We start from the raw sequence: 16,815 nt of genomic DNA, 5'->3' as shown, positions 1-16,815 counted from the left end.
GCTCTTCAGTAATCTGGTTGCCAGGGTCCACATGACCCTAGCAACCATGTATCGGTTTGAACTGGAAGAGACTGGCATATGAATGGGAGAAGCCTGAATAAAAAGATGAGTAATAAAAAGTAAAAATAACAAAACATTTGTAGCCTTACAGAGCATTTGTTTTTTTAGATGGGGTGAGTGACCCCCATTTGAAAGCTGGAAAGGGCCAGACGAAGAAGGCGAATAATAAAAAAATTATAAAATATAAATAATGAAGACCAATTGAAAAGTTAAAATTAGCCTATATATAAAATAGCCCATATAGTCTATAACGGGGTCCCCAACCTTTTTTTTTTACCTGTGAGCCACATTCAGATGTAAAAATAAGTTGGGGAGCAACACAAGCAAATTTCTGGGGGTACCAATTATGGACTTTGATTGGCTACTGGTAGCCCTATGTGGACTGGCAGGCTACAGGAGGTTCTGTTTGGCAGTGCATCTGGTTTTTATGCAACCAAAACTTTTCTCTCAGCCAGGGATTAAAATAAACGGCTGCTTTGAGGCCACTGGGAGCAACATCCAAAGGGTTGGTGAGCAACATGTTACTCTTGAGCCACTGGTTGGGGATCCCTGGTCTATAACATACTAAAATTTATCTTAATGACTCCCTCCTGCACTTTCTATTAGGGATGCACCAAATCCACTATTTTGGTTTCAGCCAAACCCCCGAATCCTTCACGAAAGATCTGCCCGAATACCGAACCAAATCCTAATTTGCATATGCAAATTAGGGATGTGAAGGGGAAAACATCTTTTACTTCCTTGTTTTGTGACAAAAAGTCACGCGATTTCCCTCTCGCCCTTAATTTCCATATGCAAATTAGGATTCGGATTCGGTTCGGCTGGGAAGAAGGATTCGGCCGAATCCTGCTGAAAAAGGCAGAATCCTGGCCGAAACCCGAACCGAATCCTGGATTTGGTGCATCCCTACTTTCTACTATACAAGCAGCCAACAGGGGTATATTTGGGAACTTGTATAGATAAATGGAGGGATAGGGATAGTTATATAGGAGCTATAATGACACATATCCATCACGTTCAACCCTCTGAGGCCCATTTGCTCTTTTAACTGGCACAGGCAGGTCTCTCTGATCACGTCACGGCAGCAACGATGGCAGGAATTTCTGCTAAATGCCACAATTAAAGTGACAGTTGCTTGCCACCCACAGGCTTCCATTTCATTTTTCTCTATATTTTCCCACCTCTCCGGTGTTATGAGGCTCTTTACTCCAAACTCATTTTAGAGTGACAATTACTTGACCCCTGAGCGGCAATGTGTAGCTCCGGGTAATTGGCTTGGAGATGAACGCCATTGATTCCGGCTATACTGATGCCAGTGAAACAACGAATCTCCAAGTGTGTCGGCACTAAGCAAAATTCCACTGGAGTAAATGGCTTACAGAGTGTGTTCCCCGACTTTGGAGATGTTGAAAAAACATATAAAATAAAGGTATGGGCTCTGTTATCTGGAAATCTCTGAATTATGGGAAGGCCATCTCCCATAGACTATTATTATCCAGATTATTATCCGGAAACCCAATAAAACAATAAATCCAGCAGCACTCCGATATGTGATTCAATTATCTATTCATGCCATTAGCAACGTTTCGGGCTATTCCAGCCTATATTAGTTATCTGGAAACCCGTTATCCAGAAAGCTCTGAATTACAGAAGGGCCGTCTCCCATAGACTTAATTTAAGTCTTAATTTTATCCAAATAATCCACATTTTTAAAAATAATTTCATTTTTCTGTGTAATAATAAAACAGTCGCTTGTACTTGATCCCAACTAAGATATAATTAATCCTTATTGGAAGCAAAACCAGCCTATTGGGTTTATTTAATGTTTACATGGTTTTCTAGTAGACTTTATAGATGAAGATCCAAATTACAGAAAGATCCCTTATCCCAGGTCCAGAGCATTCTGGAAAACTCGTCATATACCTGTATTTGATCCCAACTAAAATATAATTAATTCTTACTGGAGGCAAAACAAGCCCATCGGGTCTATTTGATATACATACATTTTTTTCAAGCTGTGAAAATCCAAGTAACAGACAGATCCCTTAACTGGAAAACACTAGATCCCAAACATTCTGGATAACAGGTCCCACACCTGTACTCCAAAGAATAGAATAGAAAAAAATGCATTTTAAAATGTATTTCTTTGTTGGTTCATTCACTAGGTCAGTAAATACCTGGCCTGTCAATGCATTTCCATCATCACTCCAGCTTATACCCTGTTAAACCATTACCAGCATGATGGCCCTTTCATTTATAGAAAATAAATTGACCTGATGGAATTAACTGTTAATTAAGTGTTGGTGCTTTTCTCCTTGGGTCCCTCCCTTATCTCCAGAGGCACAGGGACACATGTTTAGGCTTTCTCCTCAGTTCAAGGTCAATGTAATTTCCTCCCTGTCTCTGATGTGTAAAATTTACAGCCGTCCCTTAATTATAGGGAAGCTTATCCCATCATGAGTCAGTAATGGTCCAGCTCCATTATCTGCTCCTGTTATTAACTTGTGTACAGGGAAAATACAGGAAAAACCCATACAACCCATACAACTTGTAAAGCTGAAAGGATTCCATTAGTTCATTGAAGGAAAAGATACACATCTACATGGTTACTGCCTTCTCTGTTGTCATTTATTACACATTAAATAGCACTAGATACAGCAGGTGCCTTATATAGGAAATTGAAAAGTGTTGGAAGGGTTACTGTCTGCTCTCTCTCATTTCCCTACAGAAATAGGGATTGGTAGCACTAGATAGGTACCTAATATATAGAGACAAGAGGAAAGTGTTGGAAGTGTTACTGTCTGCTCTCTCTCATTCCCTACAGAAATAGGGATTGATAGCACTAGATAGGTACCTAATATATAGAGACAAGAGGAAAGTGTTGGAAGGGTTACTGTCTGCTCTCTCTCATTTCCCTACAGAAATAGGGATTGGTAGCACTAGATAGGTACCTAATATATAGAGACAAGAGGGAAGTGTTGGAAGGGTTACTGTCTGCTCTCATTTCCCTACAGAAATAGGGATTGATAGGACTAGATAGATTCATTTATAAGGGAGAAGAGTTGGAGGGGGTTCTCTTTTACTTCCCATACAGAAATGTTGATCAGTAATAATTGATAAGCCCCTACTTGTTTATTTAACCTATGAGATGCCTGAATGTCAGTGTTTACTGTAAACTGTGAACTATTTAGTGCTGAGACAAGCGGCAGTTGCAGGTACCAGCAGGGCAGAGCTGTCTACATGTATAGGCTGCAAATAAATCAGGGAATCTTGCTTTTACATTTTCTGCTCTATTTAGTGGCTGCTCGTCTCGTTCATTTCTTGGCAGTACATTGGATTGTGCGGATAAAGTGCCTTGTGTCGCTGCTCAGTAACCTGTAAAAGTACATCAAATGTATTATTTGTATATTTACTCCAGGGTCAGTGTGTACCCACAGCTCATAGGCAGCTGATTGTGTAGAAAGTCATTGTGTGTAAGTGTCTGCTAAAGGGGGGGGGCTCTGATGTGTTGATCCACTTTATGGGTAAAAAGGTCCCCTGCTATTTGTCTATAATGTCCTCTAATGTACTTGTAAAGTCTAATCATGTCTCCTCGCAAGCGCCTTTTTTCCAGAGAAAACAACCCCAACCTTGTCAGTCTCCCCTCATAATTTAAGTCTTCCCTCCCTCTAACCAATTTAGTTGCACTTAGTCTCTGCACTCTCTCCAGCTCATTTATATCCCTCTTAAGGACTGGAGTCCAAAACTGCCCCCATACTCCAGATGAGGCCTCAACAGGGACCTATAAAGAGGCAGTTAAACTTTTTATGCAAGACAGTTACTATACACTTTAGTAGCAACTGAATGACACTGATTAGAGTTACACAGTTTGTTATCTGCAAAAATCCCAAGAGCCTACTGCCTTCAAAATCTCAAAGCATACTACTACTATTGCCTTATAGCCTCGCACCTGCAATACCTCATAGCTTTTCTTCACCAACTCATAACCTATTATGTTCACTAACTTATAGCCTACTACCTTTACTACCTCATTGCCTTCCACCTTCACTGTATCATAGTCTACCGCCTTCACTGTCTCATAGTCTACCGCCTTCAGTGTCTCATAGCCTACCTCCTTCATTTTCTCATAGTTTACCGCCTTCAGTGTCTCATAGCCTACCGCCTTCACTGTCTCATAGCCTACCTCCTTAATTTTCTCATAGCCTACCACCTTCACTGTCTCATAGCCTACCGCCTTCACTGTCTCATAGTCTACTGTCTTCAGTGTCTCATAGTCTTTCGCCTACACTGTCTCATTGCCTACCGCCTTCACTGTCTCATAGCCTACCTCCTTAATTTTCTCATAGCCTACCACCTTCACTGTCTCATAGCCTACCGCCTTCACTGTCTCATAGTCTACTGTCTTCAGTGTCTCATAGTCTTTCGCCTACACTGTCTCATTGCCTACCGCCTTCACTGTCTCATAGCCTACTGCTTTCCCTTTCTCATAGTCTACTGCCTTCAGTGTCTCATAGCCTACTGTCTTCAGTGTCTCATAGTCTTCCGCCTACACTGTCTCATTGCCTACTACCTTCACTGTCTCATAGCCTACCGCCTTCATTTTCTTATAGTCTACCGCCTTCAGTGTCTCATAGCCTACCACCTTCACTGTCTCATAGCCTACCACCTTCACTGTCTGATAGCCTACCACCTTCACTGTCTCATAGCCTACCACCTTCACTGTCTCATAGCCTACCACCTTTACTGTCTGATAGCCTACCGTCTTCAGTGTCTCATAGCCTACCGTCTACACTGTCTCATTGCCTACGCCTTCAGTGTCTCATAGCCCTACCTCAAATTATTCTGCATGTCTATAAAGCTTCAAAACGTTTCTGGTGCTGTGAAGTTGAACTGTAAAAACATCTCCAAACCTTCATTAGAATAAAGGATAATAAAGGAAAGTCTTCTTCACTGGGGGTGCAAATTCACTGGTGTCCACCATCAGCCTGGGGGTCATTTCTATTCACAGGGCCACAGAAGACCTAAAATCATTTCTGTCGAAGTTTTACAATTTATAAATCGGTGAAGTTGGAAATAATTGGAAATGTTCTGAGCACTTTTCTAATCCCAGCGCTGAATACAGAGGCCTCTGCGTGTGCATTTGGGGTACTTTGTTGCTGCAGTTCCTGTAAAAATAACATTCCGGCCGCTGATATTGTTTTGGCAGCAAAACTGTCATAACATGATGGTTATAAACTGCTTACACTGACAATAACTGGTACAGGCTAAATGCATTTCCCTGGCTTTTCTAAATTGATTTTGTAAGTGAAAAGCAAAGGGCACGTCAGCCCAATCCCTGTCTGTTTAATTGGGGTCAAATAACCTTTTCACAAATCTTTGTTGTATCCGGGATTCTGCAGTAGGAATATGAGACGTACAGTAAAAGTGAACCGGCAGCAATTTGCAGCAATGGCTGTAACTTATTGGGCCTTGCTCTTAATCAATTTAGGTCCGAACCTCCCAAACCTTTGGCAAGATGGTGTCTCTCTAATGTTTTTAAAGGTACTTGTAAATGTAATTGCATTTTAAAGTGGTCTTTCCCTTCCTGTTCTCTGCACTGCAGGTTATGACTAATGAAACCATGTAGCAAAGGCCAGCTGATTTCTAAAAGCATGTAAGGTACTGTGGGGAAATTTTGACAGAAAGAACAATAAAAGAAATCAGAATGCAATGTTTTTTATATGGAGCGCTGTACAGCAGCCGTCAGGCCTGAATGATTACCATAATTATTGCATTTTCTTGTGAAATAAGCACTTCCCTCGTCGTATGAATGTCAGCCCCCGTTTGGGATTAATAATAACATTTTCCCATGGCTGATTTTTTATTTGCAATATGACTAATCAATTTACCTTTGGATATGCCTGATCTGCGGCGTCTGTCGCTCCCCCTAACCCACCTAACTGCCAGCAGTGACTCACAACATGAATCACATCCATTAATCACTCCCTTGCAGATCTGACCACTCTCTCCAGACCTGATGACTCTCCCAATATCATTCAAGGAGGATTAATCATTATTTCATAACAAATTTTGAATATTATTGAAAATGATTAGTTTCATAAAATTGTTTTGTGACTCTCATGTGATGCCCAGTTGCAGTCCTGTAAGCCAAACTATTTGATGACATGAGGGGTAATTTAAGAGCACAATCACAGTCATGCTAAATTAGACATAGTTCATTACTTGGGTATTTGCATCCAAACATGCTCTTAACACTGCTGCACTGGTGCATTTGTCCCACCTCCCGTTGTGTTTCGTGCCTATTGACACTAGGGAACCCTTCAGCTGCACCAACCACCCCATCAAAAGTGTTGGTAGCTCTTTATTTCCTACAGTTGGTTGCATCAATTGATGCAGTTGTAAATGACCCCTTACAAGTTGCCTCCAGGAAAAGGTCTTAGGGTCACTATTTATGTCCTTGCTTGCCCCATGTAGTCTAAAGCTGGATTTTGGATTGTTGATACTTGCCTTGGCATTCTTTATTGTTGTCCATTCTGACCTTTGACTTTTTTCTGCTTATATCTTGGTGTAGAGACCCTGAGAATTAAGTGTGTTCCATTCAGGCAGTTTTTGGTTATTTTTGACACCTTAAGTGGTCCTTTCGTTCCCCAGGCAGCTATTTCCCTTTCTTGGGGTTAAGTGTCATTTATTTCTAAACTAAGATATGCCCAGTAGGTGGAAGTGTATTTCATACCTTCATTTTGGAAACAGAAAGAAGGACAAAAGCCCATTTTTGTGGTCACACCCCTAATTACCATGTTCATTTTACAAAATTTGGCAGGTTTTGAAAGTTTTGCCAGAATCCAAAAACTGACAGTTTAGGGCTGGTTCTAACTTAAAACTCAACGACATGTGGGTCTGGGCAAAGCCTTTGCAGGGGACTGAAGGCTTTTTGGTTAAAAAGTGTTGTAGCAATATTGTTTCAGACCCAGCGAGCTTAAAGGAGAAGGAAACCCCCTGGATGCAAAAATCCCTCCCCTGTGTTGCCCCCCCTCCTCCCCCCGGCCTACCTGTCCCCCCGGGCAAATGCCCCTAACTTGTTACTCACCCCTCTGCGCAGGTCCTGTCCACGGAGCTCACAGGCGCCATCTTCTCCCAAGCGCTCTTCTTCCTGGATTAATCGGCATCTTCTGGCGCATGCGCAGTAGGAGCATTTACCGGTACGGATCTACTGCGCATGCGCCGAATGTCACAAAGTTTTCCGATTTCACTTTGTGACATTCGTTGCATGCGCAGTAGATCCGTACCGGTAAATGCTCCTACTGCGCATGCGCCAAAAACGCTGATCAAAGCAGGAAGAAGACCTCTTGGGAGAAGATGGCGCCTGTGAGCTCCGTGGACAGGACCTGCGCAGAGGGGTGAGTAACAAGTTAGGGGCATTTGCCCGGGGGGACAGGTAGGCCAGGGGGGAGGAGGGAGGGGGGCAACACAGGGGAGGAGGGAGGGTTTTGGTGCCCAGGGAATTTCCTTCTCCTTTAAAGGAATAAATAATACTGATTTCAACGTGTATAATGAGTGTACGGTCTGAAGAATAACTTATGAATGACGGTCTGAAGATTGCAGGGGTGAGGCCTTGCGTGTGGGGTGCGCGGAGACATTAGTATTCTTGACTGAGAAGTGAGTGGGGACACATGATCTTTGACACTGAGCAAAGGAATTTCGCCTCTTCCGCCTTGGCGCTGTAAACTTCCGGCTCGGTGGTGGCGCTTGCGCTGGGAGGAAGCAGGAGCTGCAGGGTTTCTGTGTGGCAGAGCTGACTGAGTGACAGCAATGAGCCTGAGGGTATCTGGTCTGTGAGTTCTTGTCAGCGCCGCTTCTCACTGCCGGGATGGAGTTCGCCAGGCTGATTAAAACTCCCCGGGTGGATAATGTAGTTCTGCACTGGCCAGTTCAGTGCAGCAGATCAAAGAGAAACTCTGGACATTTCTGTATAAATCCCGGACTGCGGGTTGAGCCGTCAAAAGCGGGACTGTCCCACTCAAAACGGGACAGTTGGGAGATATGGATTTCAGTATAAAAGGGCTGGGAGGTATCGCACTAGCTGCTGTGTCACTTCCTGCTGCACTAATAGCACTGAACAGCTGGTTGCTAGGTAACAGCTTACACCACACAGACACAGGCTCTGTACTTGATCTCTTTCAGGGATAAGGGCAATGCTTTTGCAACGATTCCCTACATTCTCCCCCTGCTTGAATGGGCAACGTCCTCGCTTGCCTTTCCTCATTCTCCCTAACCACTGGGGAAAAATCACAGGGAAAAACTTTATTGCTAACTACCCTGACATTTCCCCTGACTGAAGGCTTGCGCTCTCCCAGGCCCAGACTCTCATGTTTATCGGGGGTGCCAGAGTGCTCAGAGACCATCCTCCTGCCACAGGACTTCTCCTCAGGAATATCCACTTCACATGGTCACATATCCATCATAAGATTCTTCATTTAATCCCCAATCACAGGAGCGGGAAGTATGACCGTACCAACCACAGGTGTAACACTTCACCTGGCTACGTCTTTTCTGATCTCTTTTGGGGTAACTTCTTCACATCACATCCAGATGAAGTCACTTCTGCAGCCGCAACTTCTTCACGTTGCTTATTGCAGTTTGTAGATACTGTATATGGCCCAACCGACCACAAAGGAAACAATTGGGTGGTTCTCTGATAGCACCACTTACTTTAGGAGAGGGAGCCGGTCTAGACATAGTTGGCATCTCATCCCTTTCAGACACTCGAGCCTTGAGCTTTGCAATCTCTTTTTTCAACTCAGTAATCTCATTCTCCTTTAGGGAATCACTGGAAGTCTTTTCAGAACTACGATTTTTCTTCGACATGGAACATTAACTTCAGATCTCTCAGATTAACTCCTGAAAAGTGGGTTCTTTCTTTCCTCTGTAGAAAGATCTCAACATCACAGCAGTGGGGTCCATAGACAAAGCCCCTCAGAATAACTGTTGCAGCCTTATAGGGGCGAAGTGGCTAACGCTAGTGAAAATTTACCAGCGTGACGTCATTTCGTTACTTTGCCAATTTACTAACAGGTGCTGGTGTAAATTCGCTAGCGAAGGGGACCTACTCTAGCGCTACTTCGCACCCTTACGCCAGGCGGAGTTCAGCTATGGCGAAGGGACCTACCTACACTAATTCACTAAGTTGCGGATTTTCGTGAACGTTACCTATTGCGCCAGACTTTACTTCGCCACCTCAGACTCGGCGAAGTGCAATAGAGTAGATAGGGATTGCTCCAAAAAAAGTTGACATTTTTTATAAGTGCCAAAAAACGCTGGCGTCTTTTACTTTTTTAAGGGTGATAGGCTGAAAAATAGAGAATTTTTTTTTTTAGGGTACCTGCGGCAAAGTGCAGCGAAGGCAACGCTAGCGCAAATTCGGAAGTACATAAATTTTCCCCATAGAATCAACACGATCAGTAGCAATGATCCTTCTGCAAACAAGTAACTTTAACATCTGCTGCAGTCTCTTCACATACTCAGATAGACTATCTTTGTCTTTCTGCATGACTGAAACTTGTATAGCATCTGAATTTCATTTTCCACTGGTCCATAGGTATCTACCAACAGTTCTATTAACTTCTCAGGACCATCTTGTGGGCACACCTCTCTGTGTAGGTTAATGAGGTCCAATGCAGGCCCTCACAAACTCTCTTGAATCTTTCGACACAAAGCAGGTCCAGACCCAGACCAATCCGCAGCTGTGGTCAAAGCAGAATCTCACCAGACCTCAAAGGTCTCTTCACCCGGGGGAGTGGGTTCAACACCTGAAAATATGTTTAGTCTCTTATAATTGCCATTATATGCCAGCTGACTTAAATTCTTACTGACTTGTGTCAATACTTCCACAAGCTGGGCTGCTTCAAAGACATCACTTAAGGGTCGGTTCCTCCCTGAAGAATTCAAACTCTCACACGATGCAGTGTGTCTCAGGCGTCACTTCAAACAGTCTTTTAGTCACTGAGCTGTAACCAGTGGCAGGTAGCTATGGCACGCCAATGCAAGGGGGGTTTGGTTCCTCCAAATCATCTCCCACTTCATCCTCACTGTCACTAAGTTCCTTCTCCTCTGGAACACACGGCAAGACAATTTGCCAATAACTGTCCTCTTCTGCTTCAACACCACATGCACTGGACTCTCTGTTAATCTCAGCTGGACTATCCACAAGCATGTATAACCGGACACTGTTTGCGTCTCGTTGTGAAGCTACCACTCTAGGCCTTTAAATAGATCCATCCACATCTAGGATCTTGTAAATAACTTCATCTTTTGTTCTGGGTATCACAGGGCCTACTATAGCAGTCCTTTTCAGGTTCAGGCCCAAACTCTTGCACCACTCCAGAACACTCTGGGGACTCTCAGCAGATAATGACATCTTGTCTCACTTTCTCTGTGACCAGGTCCCAGCCGTAATCTCAGCCTTTCGACACCCCTTTGTCTATGTTACACCCCATGTGTGACTCTTACCTTATGACATAGGACAAACCTTAGCCACTCCACAGTGGTATTGGGAGAGACTGGGTACCTGGTTCTTACTAGCGCAGTGCCTCCACCTAGTGGGATCCAGGAATGCACCTACGGATGACCCCCACTAGTAATACAGTTATAAAACACACACAGAAGTAAAAGGAGTTGGGGAGCAACACTAGCATGAAAAATGTTCCTGGGGTGCCAAATAAAGGATGTGAATGGCCATTTAGTAGCCCCAATGTGGATTGCCAACCTATTGTACATTGATACTTTGTTTGGCAGGACACCTGGTTTTTATGCAACCAAAACTTGCCTCCAAGCCTGGAATTCAAAAATAAGCATCTGCTTTGAGGCCACTGGGAGCAACATCCAAGGGGTTGGAGAGCAACATGTTGCTCACGAGCTACTGGTTGGGGATCACTGGTCTTGACCCTTTTCTCATCTCTGGGAGGCAATGTTCTAAGCTAAACTTGATCTATCTCAAAGGAGTGCCGACTGACTTTTTATTCTTCAGCTGTTATGTAACGGTAATAAAATTATTTTATTGCTGCAATAAATATCTGTGATCTGGATCACTAAGGGTTGGATGGTACAGAGCCAACAGGGGTTTATTCTGGAATTAGTTGGCTGAAACCCTCATCCCATAGATAAAACAGGTCAGTGGCATTGGGCAAGCAGCATACCTTTGGTCACAGTACACTCACGGGTGTGCTACACAGGCTAACCCAATTCTGTGGTTCTGCTTATATCTAGGCTAACCCAATTCCATACTCTTTACAGAACTTGCAGGACTGGCCTATAAGTATTGCCAATTTTCACTATCTAGGCTCGACAAAATGTACTTTGTCTCTTTGGAGCAATGCAACACTCCCAAAACTAGAGCAACCTGTAACCAATAAGACCATTAGAACAGTCACAGAAATGGACAAACTTGCCTGTACAATTTAAACAGAAAATATTTTGTGCAAATGGACAAAAATAACATAACCCATATACAATAGGTGTGTGATAATCTTTTTACACGTCTAATTAAATGGTGCATTTATTAGATACCAGCAGTTGCCTGTGCTTGTCATTGTTTCTCAGCACCTGCGGTTGGATAACTAGGGTAACAGAACTGTGGGAAACGACATACAAGGATACAGATGGAAAATAGAAGGAAAAAAAGAGATGAAATCAGTTGCTTCTAATCTGCAGTCAAAGTCCATGTTGTTTTATATGTGATAAGAACTCCTGTGTTATCACAAAAGCAACTTGTTTTAATCTTAATACTTGCTTGGTAGGCTTGTTGCTCTTGTTCCAAAAGAGCAACTGGAAGCCTCTTTAAATTCCTACAAAATGGGCCGATAAATCCTCTTAATAGGTGCCAGATGCAATTATTAATTCTACTCACATCATGGACCAACTACGTCACCAGGTTAGATCATTTTAGTAGTTTGACCATTAACCTGTCCATAGGCAGCATGAATTGATTCCAGAGTAGACAGCTGAAAGTGGAAAACCTCACTGTGGAATGTTATCTGGTCAATTTGGAAAGTTGAGCATTTTCAGTACCATTCACAACCTATATAGTAAAAAAAAAAAAGACAAAGTGAGCTACAGGACGCACAACTGCAACCTTAGTGGGACTCAAAGGGACAGAGCATACAATCTTTATAAAAAGAAGTATGGCCTCCACCATACCTCTGACCTTCCATCTGACTTAAGCTGGCTGTACAATTGAAGATCTGCTCGTTTGGCGAGGTCACCTAAGGAGCAGATATTTCCCCAATATACCCACCTTGGGCCCTTGGGCAATATTGGGCTGATCCAATTGTTGGGCCCTAGAGTTGGATGACAGCAAAGGAGATACAGATGGTTAGAGTGAGGGCTGCATCAATGAATTATTGTGGTCCTTACTCTGGATTTTAAAACCCGTTTGAACTTTATGTGGCCGATTTTCTGCTAGATATTGTTTAGGGAAGCCCGTTGGAGGGCTCCATAAACGTGTCAATAAGCTGTCAACTTTTATCGGCATATGGATGGATAACTTTACCCATCACCTGTGTACACCTGAATGGGGCTACACCTCCTCCCATCCATGCTTATTTAGACCAGTGCCCTGCCTAAGGTCATACCTTACAGGAGTTGTTCACCTTGAGTTATATTTTACTATGTAGAGTGATATGAGACAATTTACAGTTGGTTTTTTAAAAGACTGGAATATGAATAGGAGAGGCCTGAATACAAAGATGAGTTATACAATGTAACAATAACAATAAATGTGTGGCCTTACAGAGCATTTGTTTTTTTATATGGGGCCAGTTACCCCCATTTGAAAGATGGAAAGAGTCAGAAGAAGAAGGCAAACCACTCAAAAACTATAAAAAAAGAAATAATGAGTTTTTTTTTTAGAATCAGCCATTCTATAACATTATAAAAGTTAACCTGAAGGTGAACCACCTCTTTAATAGGGACTGATAACCCTCACAAAGGAGGTAAGACGTCTATCTTCCCCACTGAAAAGTAAATAAATAGAAAAGAACGACAATTGGTTTGTACAATCCCATATAATAATATTTTATTCAATATACTGTATGTACATAAATATATAAATATGATGTGTTTCTCATTTCAGCAAAGTTAGGGGATATATATATATATATATACGTATATATATATATAGACAATGTGATTGCCAAGTGGGTCTCCAAAGGACTTAGCACAATGGAAGCTTTAAATATGAAACTGCATTAAATGAGACCAGTTGGAACGACAGATCCTTTACTGCCATCAGCCGCTTTGTTTTCATATTAAAAGACAGTTATAATGGACAGAATTTATTAAATTGCGCTTGTTATAGCGGCTGATTAGAACATTAACTATGCAAATCCCCTGCCCCAGGCTGTTAGTAACATAAGCAGAACTATCAAAGGGGCTGGGGCTAATGATGCCCGACAGCAACAGACTGAAATTGACTGGCGCTGAAAGCGGGGGCTAATCCTTGAGACAAATTTTGACAGGAATAGAAAAGAAGACATTTTATCTTCAATTTAAAAGGCATATAAGTGTACCAGATGAGTCACCAAAAATAGATCAGAAATGACTATATAAATAGAATTCAGTAATAAAATAGCAGCATGAGTCACAGTTAGCACAACCAGCAAGTCCTTAATAGGAACACAAAGTTTTTGGGGGAATAAATAATCAAGTAGCGACCCTGGAGGCAAGCGGCACATGGCATGTTTTTGGCTGTCCCTCCCATGAATCTGAATAATGTGTTACGTTCTGGCATATGAGATTTGCACTTCATGTAAGGTACCTGGGTACATATATATATATATATATATATATATATATATATATATATATCTTAGTGCATTGCGATTGGTTAGACAAAGGTAGTTTCAGTGCTAAATCCTCTGCTAACTGCTCCAAGTAAGAAGAGCACATTGGGAAAGAGGCAGATTATGAACAGCACCAGGAGTAGGTGAGAGACTAAAAGACTACAGGGTCATTTATAAAATCCCCTGTTGACTTGGAAGGATTCTGTTCTTAAGTTAGCCTTGGTTCCTAGTACCCTGGTCTTAAAGCAGAACCTGCTGCTTGGTTGTAAGAGCAGCTCTTTGTTCTTCCGTGATATATCTATACTTTTTCACTGGTAACTCCCTTTTACTCCTATACAGACTCATGTCATATGTTCTCAAGTCTATAAGGCTCTACATGACCTTTGTTTGGGGTTTGACTCTTTGTGAGGTCAGAATCTATGGAGCTTGTTGTGTCAAACTTTTGTCTTTTTACTTGAAGTGATCTCCAAGTTCTGAATTTTCACAACAGGTTAAATAGGACAAGTTGCAATTTAAGTGGTAGAATTTATTTAAAGGGAGGGTTGGGGGTAAGGAAAGATTAAAGCAAGCGTGGTAGCAACACAAGTTAGGATTGAGAAATGCAGAATATAATACAGGGGGAACAGGGGTGAGAAAAGGAGAAAAAAGGAAAGGGCAAATTTATATCAAAAGGAGAGAAGAGAAGAATAATAATGATGGAGGAGAGAATAAAGAAGAAAAAGGTGTTTTGTCAACCCAACTGTCACGTCTCAATGTGCCAGTTAGAGTTTCTAATGCTAACACGGTCTACTGCTGCACAAATATGGCAGCCCCCTCATAGAGGAACATGGTGGAACACATCGGTAATGTAAAAGCTTTGGGTCGAGGAAAGAAAAAATGGCTGTTGGAGAAAACAATCGAACTCATGAAAAGTAAAAGAACATTATAAAAAGAGAATATTGAAGAGTAGAGGCAGAAGAAGAGAAAGAAGAAGGTACCAAAGTAGAATGACCAGGGAGAGCTCATCTCACTACCAGAATATGTTTTATAATTAGGTCCAAAATCTTGGAAACAACCACAGTAAGAGCCCACACACACACCAATCACTGGGTAATTTGTTTGGAGTTGATTCAGGTATGTGCCAAGCAACAGGCTTCTATGCACTTATTCCTGCCATGCTATTCAGTGGACAGTATATTTGCATTCAGTTATTCTCACTCCATCTCATATAGATCTTGAGCATGTACTCTTAAGCTGATCAATGGTTCTTCTTCTATTTCCATTGTACATTTGCTTGTCTCACGTCTCTCTCACTCTCTCCTATAATGGACTTTTTATGTCGCTGTGAATCTCGTGTTCCGTTCAGCCCATAATGCAGATTGGCAGGCCGCTGCTGCTGAATATGTAGAGGTTCAGATAAGGAAGTTATTACGGAGAGTTATTCAAATATCCCATTCCAAATCACAGCTGGGAAATGGACCAATCAGTTCCTATTCACCAACGCAGGCCAGATGAATGCTTGACTATTGAAGTCATTACAGCAAATCTTGTCTATCAATCTTGTTTCTCTTCTTTAAGGGATTATTGACTTTTCACTCGGAATTCTATATTTAAAACCAAGTGACCTCACGGAGCCCATGAGCCTGCATTCATTCTCTTCGTTCTTCACAGTCTGACTCGCTTCTCTAAATGTCTCTAATTCAACAAATTTTAAATATAACACAAAGATATAACACAATGCATTACAGTGATAATTAATATCCAACTGGGTGCTGGGTGCAGAGCGCAGCCAGATCCTGGACACAAGTGCTTTGGTGCCCCTTACTGATCTAGGCAGGGTAAAAAATTACACATTATGTCAATGGTTTAACATAATTAAAGGGGAAGTCATTAAAGAAACTACTAGCCTTAAATGATAACAGTAGGTCTCATTCACTCATTTGTTGTTGCCACTTTATTTGCTTGTTTTTGACTTTTGGTAGACAATAATTGAAAGCCTGTCAAGGGCTACCAGCTAATGAATTATCCTAGAGGCATTACTTTTTCTGTATGATGCAGTGTTCACTAAATATGGGTCATTGCTTTGGTCTCCACGACAAAGGAAGACTATTATTGAAACTGAGATAGTACACAGATGACCGATTAAGTTGATAAAGGGAGTGAAGGATCTCAGACATGAAGAAATGATGTTTCAGATGCTATAAATATGGGAGCACCATTGTCATCAGTTTCAGGAAGTTTATATGAGATATGAGGAGGCTCCTCATATCTAGATGTTTTCCCATGACTGATTCAGTTATACCATACTATATGGGTATGTGGAAGGGGCCTGTAATGGTCTGTAGGAGGGGTACTTCATATCTAGCTGTGTTTTACTATGTGACCTATGCACTTAGAATGATGGGTAAGTGGCAATGTTGTCTATACTAATCTTATAGCTGAAAACACTGTGGTGCAATTATCAACACTGGTCAAACTTGTGCATGGTAAGGTTGCCACCTTTGACTAAAGCAAAAACCGAACAAGAGGGCGGGATGATGGTATTGGGGTGGAGCATTACAATATGGGGGTGGGGTTATGACATTTGGTTTTGACAGGTGCTTATTGGCTAGATTATTGTTTGGGTTTCACAAGGCTGAAACAGTTGGCAACCCTAATGCATGGGCAGTAACCCATAGCAGCCAATCAGTGATGGGCTTTGTTTAGCCAGCTAGATCAATGAATCAATTTCATTGTTTGCCATAGGTTACTGCTCATGGACAAATTTGGCCAGTGTTGAAATTACTCCCACTGTATCCAGGAGCAAATGCAAGATCCACGTATCTGAGATGTACAACAAGTGAAGCCTATTTGCATTTGGGCTGTTCTCTGCCTTGTTAGTTGGCTCAGCTGGTACAGTTAGTAGTACATTTGGCATAGGTTGGTACAATTGGCACAGTTC

General features: G+C 42.1%; 1 protein-coding gene across 5 annotated transcripts in view; it reads left to right on the top strand.

The window, feature by feature from the left end:
• The window catches only part of htr7l.L (5-hydroxytryptamine (serotonin) receptor 7, adenylate cyclase-coupled like L homeolog), a 31,161-nt gene that overhangs the window by 11,544 nt on the left and 2,802 nt on the right, over positions 1-16,815 (top strand). The window lies entirely within an intron of this gene.

Source organism: Xenopus laevis, chromosome 1L (assembly GCF_017654675.1).
Source record: "Xenopus laevis strain J_2021 chromosome 1L, Xenopus_laevis_v10.1, whole genome shotgun sequence".
NCBI classification, from domain to species: domain Eukaryota; kingdom Metazoa; phylum Chordata; class Amphibia; order Anura; family Pipidae; genus Xenopus; species Xenopus laevis.
Note: the sequence above shows the minus strand (reverse complement) of the source record. Positions and strands in the feature narration are given on the sequence as shown.